This window comes from Gymnoscopelus microlampas (assembly GCF_963454915.1).
Source record: "Gymnoscopelus microlampas genome assembly, chromosome: 9".
In the NCBI taxonomy this organism is placed as follows: Eukaryota; Metazoa; Chordata; class Actinopteri; order Myctophiformes; family Myctophidae; genus Gymnoscopelus; species Gymnoscopelus microlampas.
The window spans coordinates 11767762-11782649 of NC_139946.1; the positions used below are offsets into that span (position 1 = coordinate 11767762).

A 14888-nucleotide genomic window follows, 5' to 3' on the forward strand; every position below is an offset into this window, starting at 1 on the left:
AATGCATTCAGCACTGCCCGCTCAAGGTACTGTATTGTCAGTGTGTGTGCGTATGTGTGTGTGTGTGAGAGAGAGAGACGTGGGTCTGACTGCCCCCACACACACACACACACACACACACACACACACACACACACACACACACACACACACACACACACACACACACACACACACACACACACACACACACACACACACACACACACACACACACACACACACACACACACACACAGAGGTAGAAACTAGTTTTAATCTCCTCAGAGCTCAGTCAGCTGTTTATCAGCCGTGCCATGCCCAACCTTTTCTAGTGGGCTTTAAGGCCGGTGTGCTGAAACGACTGGGAGAAAGTCTGAGATGATGGCCGTCTGCATTTCAAATATCAATTGGCCCTGTCAGCGCTGCTCCCTGTCAGCGCTGCTCGGTGTGGCCCGAGGATTATCTGAAATTACTTCAGTCAATTCGTCGTTTCAAAAAAAGGCGGTGGCTTTACTGTCACACACTTGTTAATTAAAAGGCTAATTTGTATTGTCGCACGACTGTGTCATACACTGTGTGACTAAAAATGACGTAATTTCTAACGAAAATGTCATTTTGCAACTTTTTTATTACGAATACAATGTAATTTGAATGACCGATGAGCTCTATAACAGACCTCTGTCTAATCAAGGACTCAGAGCACCTGCTCATATCAACCTGCGCTGCTTGATTGTATGCTGTATCCAACATGACAACCACGTAAACAAACACACCATGTCATTTACAACTAAACGTTGCTCTGTCTCAAGAATGTTTTTGAAAACATTTGAAGTGAGAAATAGACGATGCAATAACCGAAAAGTGATTCTATTTGAGCCACTACACTTCCTTGTTTACTGGGGCGACCGTAGCACAACAACGGCAACAATGGTAACAACGGCAACAATACCAAAACGCTCGCCCCAAAACACAGTCACCCCGGGGCAAATCCGGCGGTATTATAGGCAAATCCGGCGGTATATAGAATGTGGGCGAGCGTGTTTTGGGGCGAGTCTTCCGGTTACCTTATGGAATACTATTTGTATGGAATAATATTGTATGGAATAATATGTTTTTCAAGCCCAACGCTTATGGAATACTTTCATTGCCGTAAGCAAGGAAATACTTTGTTTTATTGTTACTTTTGGGTCAATTTATTCATTAAGTAGTCAGGGTGAATATCCATCCAGGGATAATCACCCTGTCAGGATTTATTTTTCAATAATGACCACCTACCCGTACATTATCCCTTGCATAACTCATACAATCTGGATGGTTGTATTTTCTCTCCCTGCTCTTCTATTGAGACATTTTAGATCGCGTCAAAGGTCATGTCTCACCTAGACACAGGATCTGACACAAATTTTGACCTGATGGTCAAGATACAGTTTATCCCCTGACGGCAAGCAGGCAGGCTCTATTAGCTCAATGGTAAAAAATGTCAGCACTTGCGCAGGAAACCGGGTTCAAATCCGGGGTAGAAGAGGAAAGTTACAGTTCAATACCATCCATCTACATTTGTTACACTCTCACTGTGGAAATGAACACTCTGTATAAGTGATTCAGTGAAGGAGACGCATAAATACAACAATGTAGGATGAGAGGATGGAGAGAAAAGATTGGATTATTGAACACAAGAAGGAAAGAAGATGGATGAGGAAAGCAAGCCTGTTCTTTGGTAGACTGGGATCAACTTGTTTTGCAGTGTTCTGATCCGGTCCAGAGAGAATCAGCGGATACGGATACATCCTGCATGTTGTGCTCCCAGAAAGAACTCCCTCGGGCCAAAGCGGTATACTCTAGGGTACTGTAGGTAGGGCAGTGGTGGAAAGTAACTAAGTACATTTACTTAAGTACTGTACTTAAGTAAAATGTTGAGGTATTTGTACTTTACTTGAGTATTTCCAATTTCCAATACTTTTACTTTTACTCCACTACCTCTCAGAGGCAAATATTGTACTTTTAATTTGATTATTATTACAAAACATACATTAACCACTTCAGCCCTATATTCAATTTGGCCATTTGAAAATAGCAGATCCACAAGCTCACAATGCGTCGCGATGCATTGATTTATAGTTAGATTACATGTTTAGCGATATCCTCACGGCAGTTGGACTATCTTCATCAATGATGTGGCAATGGAATCAGTGTGCATATTACTTTGTCCATGTCGTCATTGTTCTGGGATCATTGTCATTGTCAATGATCCCAGAAACCAACATACTTCAGGTTTTCTAGAGTGGCTATCTTTCTGGCATGGTAATTGTGCTCGTTAACCACTTACGGCCTATCACATTATCGTATGATGAATAGCGCAAATAGCAGATCTACAAACTCACAATGCATCACGATGCAGATCTGCTATTTTCTCTATTTTTTTATGTATTAATCTTTTAATATAAAAAGATTGAAGCTTGTTGTCTGCAGCATGCTCCATTTTCAAACCACCACTATGACCTGCAAGGTCTAAAGAACAAGGTCAAGACAATGATTATGGCTCCTTGTCACAATGTGGGGGTGGCCCTGGCTCAGGAGGTAGAGCGGCTATCTGGGGTTCGATCCCCGGCTCCCTCCTGGCTTTGTGTCGATGTGTCCTTGAGCTAGACACTTCCTCGGCTGTCGGTGTGTGAATGTGTGTGTGTGTGTGTGTGTGTGTGAATGGGTGTGTATGTGTGTGTGAATGGGTGGATGTAACGCACATTGTAAAGCGCTCTGAACAAAGGAACTATAAATCGTCTCTGTCGAGGTGGAAAACCTCATATGTCCAAAACTGTTACTTTTCAGGATTCTAATTCAAAACATAACAAAAGTAGCAGATCGACAAGCGTTCGAGCTTGTGGATCTGCTACTTTCGATGCTTTTGTTTGACGCTGTAGTATGACCAAGTAGGGCGTTAAAAGTTTAACTAGGGAGATAAGAGGTTTCTGCCCGACAGCAGCGGTATAAATGCAGGCCATTTACCAATGCAGAAGTCAACAATTATTGGCCAACCACAAGGACTCATGGTGCGTTCACACGGGCAGATTAAAAGATACAAAGATACTAAAATACACCGCATCTTTGTCACTGTGTCGCTTTGTATCTGTGTTGCTCAACGCGGTCGCTGACGTCATCAAACGTGCGGACATCGGCGCTACAGTTGTAACTTTGTATCTTTGTGTCTGGAAGTTGAACCCTGCTCAACTTGAATTTGTATCTTTGTCGCTATAGCTACAGCTACAAACGTCGGCTGTATCTTTGTATGTTCATGTCGCTGGTTTCCATTGAAAATGAATGGTAGCATGTATCTTTTAATCTGCCCGTGTGAACGCACCATAACACTGGACTGTGTTTACGTCCGGTGACAAAACCCTCCTATCTCACAAACCTGACAGTGTTTCTGACATTAACTTCTGCTCCGTTATTCTTGCTGTACTCTGGGCCATTTATTGACAACACCCTTTTTTCCTTAAACTTCTTGCAATCAGTGACATTTTCCTCATAAGCCATAATATCTGATAATGCAAACCAAGTGCATTTTTGTCTTTCCAGCTACAAGCTACAGTGTCTTTAGAGCCACTGTAGAGAGCCTAGAGCTACAGTGTTGCTTTCCCGGAGTTAAGTCATGCAAAAACAATTTGCCGCTTTTAAGGAACACATTAATGTGTGTCAGTCTTTTTGTGCATTGTGGCATACGCGGGGTTACGGATGTTTAACCCGTTCATTCCGGCAGCGCTGTCATCTCTGTCGTTTTTAGATTTCTTTGGGCTATTCAAAAATAGCAGATCTACAAGCTCATAGTGCGGCACCGAGTGCCGCGCTATGAACTTTGTATATCTGCAGATCTACAAGCTTGTAGATCTGCTATTTTTTTGAATAGCCAAAGAAATCTAAAAATGACAGAGACGCGTTTTCCCGGATTGACTGGGTTAACAGTTAGGATAATTAATGTCTGAGCCTCAGCACAACAAGGACAAGTGGGGGCCATCATGTTGACCTCCATTCCCAGAGTTAATACTGCTAACTGAGAACAGAACAAAACATGCATTCATAATGAGACAGAGGAGTGAGTCGGATGAATGTGTAAATTACCAGTGGTTCTCAAAACTTTTTTCCATTTCAAGGACCACAAAATGAATAATGTAAAATACATCGGTGGTTCTCAAACTCTTTCCATTTCAAGGACCACCAAAATTAATATGTATTTGGCTATGGATTCCCAACCTGACTCTGCCACATAGGTTCACAAGTTCACAATACAGCCTCCATCTGGGATCGCTCAGGGATTGGAGTTTAACCCTACCCGCGCCCAGTCGAATAAGGGACACCTTGGAAGTGGGCAACCCTAACCTTGCCGTACCTTAGCTTTTGCTGAACTGCCGCCACTGGACATACACACAAAATAAACAGGTACAGTGAAACAAATATGATGTCAAAATGTACATTTTGGGGGAACATAGAACCCGGGGAACATAGGGATGACCCCCATTTTCTTATAACAATGTGTAGTGTGTTACAAAATAAAAAAAAATCTAAAATAGGATCGACATTTTTAGGTTGCGGCCCTTGGACTTTGGATATTTTTCTGAGTGGCTCCTGAGCCATCTTAAGTTGAGTAGCCCTGGTCTAGAAGATGTTCAAGATAAATCAAAACTATATAATATCTACATACATACAGTAGCCTATATATACCGTATGACATCTGCATGCCAAAAGTCTTAGCTTCCTGGTTTACTCAAAAAGATTGTTATAAAAGAGTACTGTATTACTGTATTCAGTTACTTTGACTTGATCATGATTTATTGAACGCAGGTTGCATCTCAGTACATATTCATCATTGCTCATTACAATAAAGATTGATCGAAGAATATTTTGCTGTTAATAATTCATAGTTAAGTTCTGACGTCTGCACTTGACTTTCTGCGTCGTGAATAAAATATAGGCTAAAATGCAATGCTGTTTATGATTCCTAGACACAACAATGCATATTTCATATGTTCAGCAGAGAATAGGCCATTAAGTTTAAAATTGTATCGGTGCTGTTTAGTTTCTGTAAATCCTCAATGAAGTACGATGAATATCGTGTTCTATAAACAGACAAAAGACAAAATATTTCCCTGGACTTTAATTAATTCATATAATTCAATACTTTAGTGCTTATTAAAACAACCCATGGGACAACTGAGACAGAATGTGACATTTTTATTCAAGGATATGTAGCAAACACATTCTTATTCATGTTTTTCTTTTTAAATAGATTTTTTCATTTTCAAAACTCCGCTTTCACTTTTCCACAAGTACACTTTTTGGAAAGACTAAAATGATGTTAAATAATATGCACTAGTGATTTGAAAGCCTTTTAGACAAACAGTGATGAGCATCACCGCATCACAATGATGTTTAATCTGGATATGTTCATCAGAAAATCTTCTGAAGGTCAAGAAATGTTTTTTTTTGGTGTCACATCCCTAATGCAGCATTAAGCTACAGAACTATAGCTCCATGTTACAGTGCCTCTAGATGAAGTCTTTCAATGACTCAGGTCTTTGATAATTAAAATAGATAATTCAAAACATGCTCCTCACTGACTTTGACTTGTATGGTGAAACAGCTCTCAAAGCCACTCTTTTAGCACGAAAACGAACACAAACAAAGGTTTCAGACAATAGAGCATCACCAAACCCAGTACTGTTTTTTTCCCCCGCAAACATGGGTCCATTTGTACACTCTCAGAGTCACAGCCACAAAAGGGTCCATTTGGTTCATAACTATCCATCATTTATCTGCATAGGGACCCCCTGGAAGCCCCTCAAGGACCCCTGGGGGTCCCCGGACCCCACTTTGAGAACCACCGTAGCAAAAGCCTTTGTTCATTTGCTTATATATCCAAAGAGGAAGTGACCTCTCCTTCCTCATGTGTCAGTGAGTTCAGAGGTGATGCTCTGACAGGCCCAGAGGGCAGGACAGCAGCTGCCATGGAGAACGTAGCCTTTTCTCTCGCCTCTTGTCTCTTCTCTCCATTAGCCTTTTGTCTTTGATGTCTTATGGAGTGAAGGTGCATGGATATATAACTCTGACTGGAACACATCTCTCCTGTCTAACCCGTTAAGACCCGAGAGCGATCCTACAAATGCCTTCTAAATCACTAGTTCTCAACACTTTCAAGATGTTTCTAAAATGTTCAAAAATAGCAGATGTACAAGCTTTTTTTTAACTCAAATCTTTGCTTCTGGGGGGATTCTACAAATGTTTTCTAAAACTGTTTTTAAAAAAAGAAAAAAAACGTACAGTATGTTGCTCTATAACAGGGGTATTCAACTAGATTAGGCAGGGGGCCACAACTGTAAAATAACTTGGAGTCGGGGGCCACACAGCGCAAATGCACGCGCGCGCAGCGCGCGTGCATGTGCGCACACAATTTGCACGCGCGCGAAATTTTTCGGGTCTAATTCGGGTCTAATTCGGTCTAATTCGGATCTAATTCGGTTCTATTTGACCAAAATAAATCAACCGTTTTTCGGGTCTAATTCGGTCTAATTCGGTTCTATTTAAGGTTCTAAGTTAAGTTCCAATGAAAGATGGCCTTTCAAGAACTAATGAAGGATAAATAATTTGTGCTGTTTTAACTTTGATAACATAAATCAAAGTTAAAATAAATAATAATTATGAAAATTTAAAAAAAAAAAAAAAAAAAAAAAAATCTTTTTTTTTTTTTTTTTTTTTTTGAATATGGCCAGGGGCCACAAGGAAGCTCCTCGCGGGCCGCACGTGGCCCGCGGGCCGCCAGTTGAATATCTATGCTCTATAATATCAGTGGTTCTCAAACTTTTTTCATGTAAAGGACCCCCAAAATTATATGTATTTGTCCGCGGACCCCCCCATCTGAAAATATTGTGTTCCAGGGACCCCCAGAAGTTAAAATGTATACATATATTCAAAGATTTGCACACATTTTCACGATTTCTTTTCAAAAATAGCGGATCTACAAGCTCTTGTACTGTATATCTGCTATTTTTGAATAAGGCGCCAACGCTGAAATCTAAAACGACACAGATGCTTTCCCGGTCTTAATGGGCTAAAGGTGCCCCGGTGTTCAAAAGGAAGCACCTGTTTTAATCCCAGCTAAAAACTTCTTGATCAAGGATCTCATTTAAGGCCCCGAGAGAGAGGGGCGTGTCCACGCCCAGGACAGCCAAAAGATTGTTGTGTCGACATCACTAGTGATGGATAGGCTTTGCCTTTTACAACAACACACACACACACACACACACACACACACACACACACACACACACACACACACACACACACACACACACACACACACACACACACACACACACACACACACACACACACACACACACACACACACACACACACACACAAAAAGAGGCTGTAGCCATCCCTGCATTCAGAATATTTTTTTTTCCTGACTCCTGGGCTGCATTGATTTCTCTAGTTACTGCAGGTCAGTGAGAGGAAATTGAATTGGAAATTGTAGGAAAAAGCACGGCACTATTATTTCTTCTTCTGGTGGCATTTATCCAACCCCCCCCCCCACACACACACACACACACACACACACACACACACACACGCACACACACACACACCCCTCTACATTTTCAGCAGACGGAATACTGTAGCAACTAATGGGAATAGCAGTTACTGTCAGGCCACAGTTAAATGACTGCTCTGACTTTGGCTTCACTAATAACACCGTCCTCCAATGCAAAAGGTTACACACACCCCTGTGGTTTTAGACCGTATCGCTATGCATTTATGAAAGCCTTCTCTTCCCTCTCTCTCTCCCTGCCACCACCATAGCCCTCCCTCGTGAGCTCAAGGGGTTAGCCGGCGCTTTTACAGAGAGAGAGAACATTGGGTCATATTTTGTTGGATAGCTTGGTGGGGATATTTTACCTTTGGGGAAAGCAGGGTGAGATATTAGTGTAATACCGAGGTGAGTAAGGGCACATTGGGGGGTATATCCGTGTGGAGAGAGGGCAGCTAGACATGACACAGTACATATCATACTCTGGAGTCGGGATAAAAGTTTCATGACAGGGTTTTTTTTCCCCTTCTTCCCTAGGCTCTGGGCTTAGTTGTGAGTGTCCGCCTGTGCTGTGCGGATAAATACTGACTGCACTTATACTTCAGAACGACTAGCCGATGTTGTACAGGCAGTGGTTTTCGTCCCTTTTCACGTCAAGGTCCATTATTTATTTGGCATTTGAGCCACGGATGCATCATCATTTGATGAGATTTTTTAGACTCTCAGACCCAAGACTTTTTGAATATTAGAATATTTTTTGTATTATGCTGTATTGATGGTATTGGTGGTATCATAGGAGAGATAACAGGCAAACGTTGATCAAAATAACAATTCTTCTACATTCTTCTAATTGTGTAGACTTCTTGTACAGTACATTAAGTAATGCAAGATGTTTAACAATAATTTAACTCTTGAGAGTGTAAAATCAAACCAAATGGACCCGTAAGGGTCCATTTGGTTACCAACTCTCCATCATTTAGCTGGGGACCCCCCCCCCCCCCCCCCCCCCCCCCCCCACCCCCCCACGCCGGCCGCGTTGTGAGCTTGTAGATCTGCTATTTTCACTAGTTTGGGTCCCGGACAAACGTCTTAATTTCTCTTTTGGGTCTTGAGCTAAAAAAGTGCTGCTTTACTGTCTCAGTCACAACAAAATAAAAAGAGCCAAAAAGAGAAAATCCATATACAGACGGATGCATCATTTAGTGCTTTTTCTTGTATACCGGCGAAGAAAGAATTTAAATGTAGATGTTTTCCCTGACAAGAGTTGAGGCACCTACCTAACGCTGAGCTTGGGACTCGCTCATTTATTCATGCATCTCAGCATAACGTACATAGATGTTACCCTGATTTGATTCATCAGATGCAACTGCTTCGTGGAACCGTATTACTTTATTTTATTACAATATCTGCTGAGTGTGTGTGGAGAGGTACTGTATAGTGAGAAAAGAAGTGAAAAGCATGTGAACCACTTAAACCCTATACTTACTGTACCTTGTTGTACATCACATAGCATAAATAGCAGTTCTATGAGCTCACAATGCAACGCGAACCAACGCGTTGTGGGCGTTGTAGATCTGCTATTCTCGCCTAATGTTCGCCTACTTTTGCTGAAGGGAAGCTAGGGTTCATGCTATGGGATGTTAACGATGAATCTATAATCGAGTGCTTTTGGAAGAGAGAAATGAGACAGACTCCATAGAGCACTGCAGAGGTGGATGTGTGTGTGTGTCTGTGTCCAGCTGATGCTCGTTGATGCTCGTTAATGTTATACACATCAAGGCAATTATGCTCCTGCACTAATTTTCGGTTTCGGGGGAAGAATTTTCCTTTTGGTCCTAAAAAACTCTGCTTATCAATGAATCGATTTATCGATCGATAAGGTTATCAACCATCAACTAATGAATGAATTGATCATTTGCATCCATTGTTCATGCGATTAACTTGTTTTGATGTGTATGCAGCTATAGCCTACTCCCTCTCCATACATGGCACGTTTACAGTGTCCAGACCTCTGTTCAAGTCACTGGAAAACCAGATTGATGCTTGTGCATTAACTAATGACTACTAATGCCCTAAAAAGAAGAATATATGATAATAATAATCAAGGCTCTGTTAGAAAGAAAATATGATACTTTTACCAATAAGCGTTTGTTTCCAGTCATTATGCCAGCAGACTGGAGTTTGTAATTACTGTAGTAAAGAATATATGAAACCGTCAATCATTGTCATTAATTGTGTTCTTACATACAAACATATAATAATACTCTATGACCTTGAACTGATTTAATGAGAGTTGTTTTATACCCTTAGGATAAAGTATACATTGTCTTGTGCTGGCATTTACAATAAAACACACTCGCTAATGTGACAAATGTTTCAATACACAGTTGCAACTGGGTTGGGTAATTAAAAGGCAATTATTCTGTATTCTCTCTCTGACAAGGATATAACAAGTAGAATAGAAAACATCAAACTGAATTTGAATAGGAGAGATGTATGTATTATGAAAGAAATGTTTTTGCTCAGAGGGGGGAAAATGATTCTGTTCTTTTTCAACGTATTCACATTTGGTGGGGAAATGGCAAAATGTGATCTTAGAGACCATTTATATGATGCAAGTTTGCAGGCAGGCACTCTAAAATGATTGATGGTACATTACCATGATGCTAAACTGTGATGTAATGGAAAATACAAGCGCTGCATATTTAATGAACCCTTCTGAAGTGTATTTGATTGTGTATGACTGAAATAATGTATGCTTTAATCATGTAATGACATTATAATAAATAGAAGATTGAGTGATGGCACTCAATTCTAAGAGATAACTGATATTAAGTACTGTAGCTATTTATTGAAATTAACCCTTTAAGACCGGGAACGCATCTGTGTCACTTTTTGATTTGAGCTAAAAAAAAAAGCATTAATTTACACTTTGGCTATTGAAAAATCGTGAAAATGTGTGCAAATCTTATATATATATTATTTTAAAGCAAATATCTTGAACTCAAATCTTTGCTTCTGGGGGTCCCTGGAACAACATATTTTGAGATGGGGGTCTGCGGCCAAATACATATAATTTTGGGGGTCCTTGACATGAAAAAGTTTGAGAACCACTGATATAGAAACATATGTTTTTCAGAAAACTGTTGGGATTTAGAAGACATTATTTTGTAGAATCGGCTTCAGGTCTTAATGTGTTAAGAACTGTTCAAAAATATTTTAATCTTTTAGGTATGAAAGGAATAGATAAATAAAGCACCAAAAATGCATAACACCTGTCTTATACAGTATGTTCTTTACCCTCAAACCATGCAGCAACCCTGGGGCAAGAAATTATGCTACAGATCCAATTTTCTGATTAGGGAAAATGGCTCCAATGCCATTATATGATCTCTGACCTTACTGTGTAAATCTATCAAAGTTCAAAGGGGCAGCTCTTGATAAAGAACATGCAATGTTCACAAGGGAAAGGAACGAGGACGGCTGGCGCTTTCTGTGCCACAAGGCCCCTTATATAAGGCTCCTGTTATAATATGGAATATGGCTCCTCTCTACACTTTCATCTCTAAACATATAGCTTTCAGATATGTGTTGTGTATACTCGGTGGTTGGAGGTCAAGGGACCTTTTGCCTTTAACCCACTAAGACCGGGAACGCATCTGTGTGTCATTTTTAGATTTCATTGGCTATTAAAAAATAGCAGATATACACTCGGTGCCGTGCTATGAGCTTGCAGATCTGCAATTTTTTTCGAAGATTCATGCAAATCTTTGAAAATATATATTTTGTTAAAGCGAACATTTGTAACTCAAATCTTTGCTTCTGGGGGATTATACAAATGTCTTCTAAATCCTAACAGTTGTTTTTTTTTTTTTTTACTTATGTTGCAATATTTAAGTGGTTCTCAAACTTTTTTGGACCCCCAAATTGATATGTATTTGTCCCCCCATCTCAAAATACTTTGTTCCAGGGATCCCCCAGAAGCAAAGATTTGTATTAAAAATGTGTATATATGTAACAGAGTGGTTCACTACCTCAGCCTGATGGCCTGAAAGTCTAATATCTCGCCCCAAGCGATGGGGATATCCCTTTGGCTTAGTGGTTAAGATGTTGGCTTTCCACGTGGGGAGACCCGGGTTCGAAATCCCGGGCGTTACATATATATTCAAAGATTTGCACAAATCTTCCACGATTTAAAAATAAATAAATAGCAGATCTACAAGCTCATAGTGCGGCACCGAGTGCCGCACTATGAGCTTGTATATCTGCTATTTTCGAATAGCCCAAAGAAACCTAAAAATGACAGAGATGCGTTCCCGGATTGAATGGGTTATAAAAGTGTCCCTGGGAGAAAACGTAGAGAGAGAGGCCAGAGGGAGGGGGGGTGGTGGGGGGGGGGGGGGGGGCTGGATTCGGTGACCACAGAACAGCGATGAAAAAAAAAACGGCGAAATAACCATCGAAGCGTGAAAGTCTCCGAATTTACTTTTCCTTTTCGTCTTGCTGGGAAGAGAAAGCTTTCAAGGTCCAGGGATTGTGAAATGTTATTTTTCATCTCTCCCCCCACCCTTTTTTTTTTTCTTCCTCCGATGGCGCGCGCGCACGCACGCACGCACGCACGCACGCACGCACGCACGCACGCACGCACGCACGCACGCACGCACGCACGCACGCACGCACACACACACACACACACACACACACACACACACACACACACACACACACACACACACACACACACACACACACACACACACACACACACACACACACACACACACACACACACACAGAGACACAGACACTTGAACAGCCATGGTTACAGTGGTTTAGTAACCATCCTATTTCAAAAAGTGAGGTCTTTTCAGATGTTGTGTGTGTGTGTGTGTGTGTGTGTGTGTGTGTGTGTGTGTGTGTGTGTGTGTGTGTGTGTGTGTGTGTGTGTGCCATTCAAGACCTCCTGGGATTGTCTGCTGGCGTTGCTTCCTGAGTTTCCTGTCATTTCCCCTTCCAGGGCTGTGGGTGAGATTGTGGAACGCTCTCTTATACGGTACGGCGCTGTCACGTTTCTCTTCCTTTAACCGTGCATTGGTAAGCCCTACACACCGGAAGCATGCAGATCGAGTATACTGCCCCCCCCCCCCCCCCCAACCCCTCACCATACAACACACTCTGTCTTCACCATTAGTTTTGGTTACAAAAAACAGGGGTGGAAAAAAGTACTTGCAAATGTTTTACTTAAGTAAAAGTATCAATACTTCAATGTAGAAGTACTCTGTTACAAATAAATGTCCGGAATAAAAAATGACTTGAGTAAAAGTACAAAAGTATTGGCATCAATATGTGCGTGTTTTAATGAAGGTCTACCCCTCCTTTGGCCAAATGGAAATAGCAATCTTTATCAATACTTCACTTATGACTACAAAATTCTCCTCCAACTTTAAAGGAGTAGTTCACCCCAAAAAAAATCCTTATTTTCAATCAATTACACACCCCATGAAGCCTTGAATTCATGGATTTCTTGAGTTTTTGTTGCATTCCTCAGCCAAGAATTGATGATCAGGTGTATATCCGGTAGGAGACACAAAGTAGACTCTTTGTGTCTCCTACCGGATACACCTGGTCATCAATTATTGGCATTAGCATCTCTTTCCGCTGGTAATCAAATTATCGTCTCAGGAATGCGACAAAAACAACTTCATGAATTCAAGGCCTCATGGGGTGAGTATAGAAAATAAGTACATTTTTGGGTGAACTACTCCTTTAACACATAATGTGCCAAAAACGGTCCGGACCGTTTTTCATAATCCAAACGAGGAGTGCCGAAAACGGTCCGGACCGTTTTTGACCCAATTTTATTTTTATACGTGGGGCCCACGTGGGGCCCACGTGGGGCGCTCTAACGAAACTTTGGGATCATCCAAGGAGTTTCTGAGAAGGATAGGCCGGATGTGGATCCATGTCAAAAATCCTTCCGGTCGGCCTTTCCAATGTTAACTCCTTGACTAAAAGCTTAAAATCTCCATTTCTTTTTAACGTGGTGGAAGCGAGCCGTTTTTTTTTTTCGATCGGCGATCACTCTGCAATGGAGGATCACGTTAAAAATATTATTGTTCCAGGCGTTAGTCGGGACCCTCCGCCGTCTCGCACGCACGCTCTGTTTACATGCACTTCCGCGTCGGGGCTTCTACAGCACGAAACGTATCAACGTAAGTGGATGGAAGAAATGCAGGCACTGAACGTATAACATTTGAATAAACCTCTGGCACCCGATGTGTTAATACTTTTCACAAGTTTCACTTTCTCTTACGGTTGGAGGTGGTTCTGTCTTATTAACGCCACACGCACGTATAGGGGCATTGAGCAGTGATTGCTGGCACCTGTTCAAATTAAAAACGTGTTATTTTTTCATGCGCTCACAACAACAAGATGCAGGTTTTGAGATAAAGAAGAAGTGAAAGAAAATGCTCAGAACTTATTGGAGCACATCACAGGGCAGCCGCCTTCAAACGGGAGATCGGGGGAAAGTTTTGATCTTTCAAAGCAACAACAAGCAAAAAGCAACGCCCGCTCTGGAGTCTGGACACCTGTTTGCCCCGGCGGGTCTTGTTGGACCGAGTACAGTTGTTGTTGTGGAGCGTTACGGCACGTCAAGGAAAGCGAACGGCAGGTCTATTATGCACAGTGATCCCCCCCCCCCCTATCTCTGGCGATGGGAGAGCGCGGAGGCCCGTGCCCACAGCTTTTCTGTTTGACAGGTGCTATGCCTGGATCCACCGAACAGAAAGGCAAACTATTTACAGGGAATACAGCCGCCTTCAGAACTAGCTCATAGCCTCGGGGCACAAGATACATGAAAATAAGCTCCTGGTCTCTTTGATGTGTGTGTGTGTGTGCGTGTGCATGCATGCACGTGTGTGTGTGTGTGTGTGTGCCAAATGGAAAAAAGGCATTTCAAGTAGTGCTGCCTTTGAGCCAAGGACGAGTCTAAATTGTCTCTAGGAGCCGCAGATGGATGAGGTGGGGAAGGGGGTTAAGTAAAAATCAAGAATGTAATATTTTTTCCTGATGGTTGCATTACCATAATGTACACTTCACACACACGTGGGCTGACAGTGGGAGTCATCCCAGCGGCGTTTTTTTTTTTAACTCGTTAAGACCGGGAAGAACGCATCGATCTGTGTCATTTTTTTGATTTCCTTGGGCTATTCAAAAATGGCAGATCTACAAGCTCAAATGAACTTGTAGATCTGCTATTTTTGAAAAAAATCCTGAACATTTGTGCAAATCTTTGAATATATATATTTTTAAAGCGAAAATTTGT

The 14888-nt window shown here is 41.6% G+C and overlaps 1 protein-coding gene across 1 annotated transcript in view; it reads right to left on the reverse strand.

Moving 5' to 3' along the window:
* celf5a (cugbp, Elav-like family member 5a) overlaps nt 1-14888 on the reverse strand; it is a gene marked incomplete at both ends in the record, with an annotated part of 364109 nt that overhangs the window by 70941 nt on the left and 278280 nt on the right. The gene's annotated exons all lie outside the window — the stretch shown is intronic.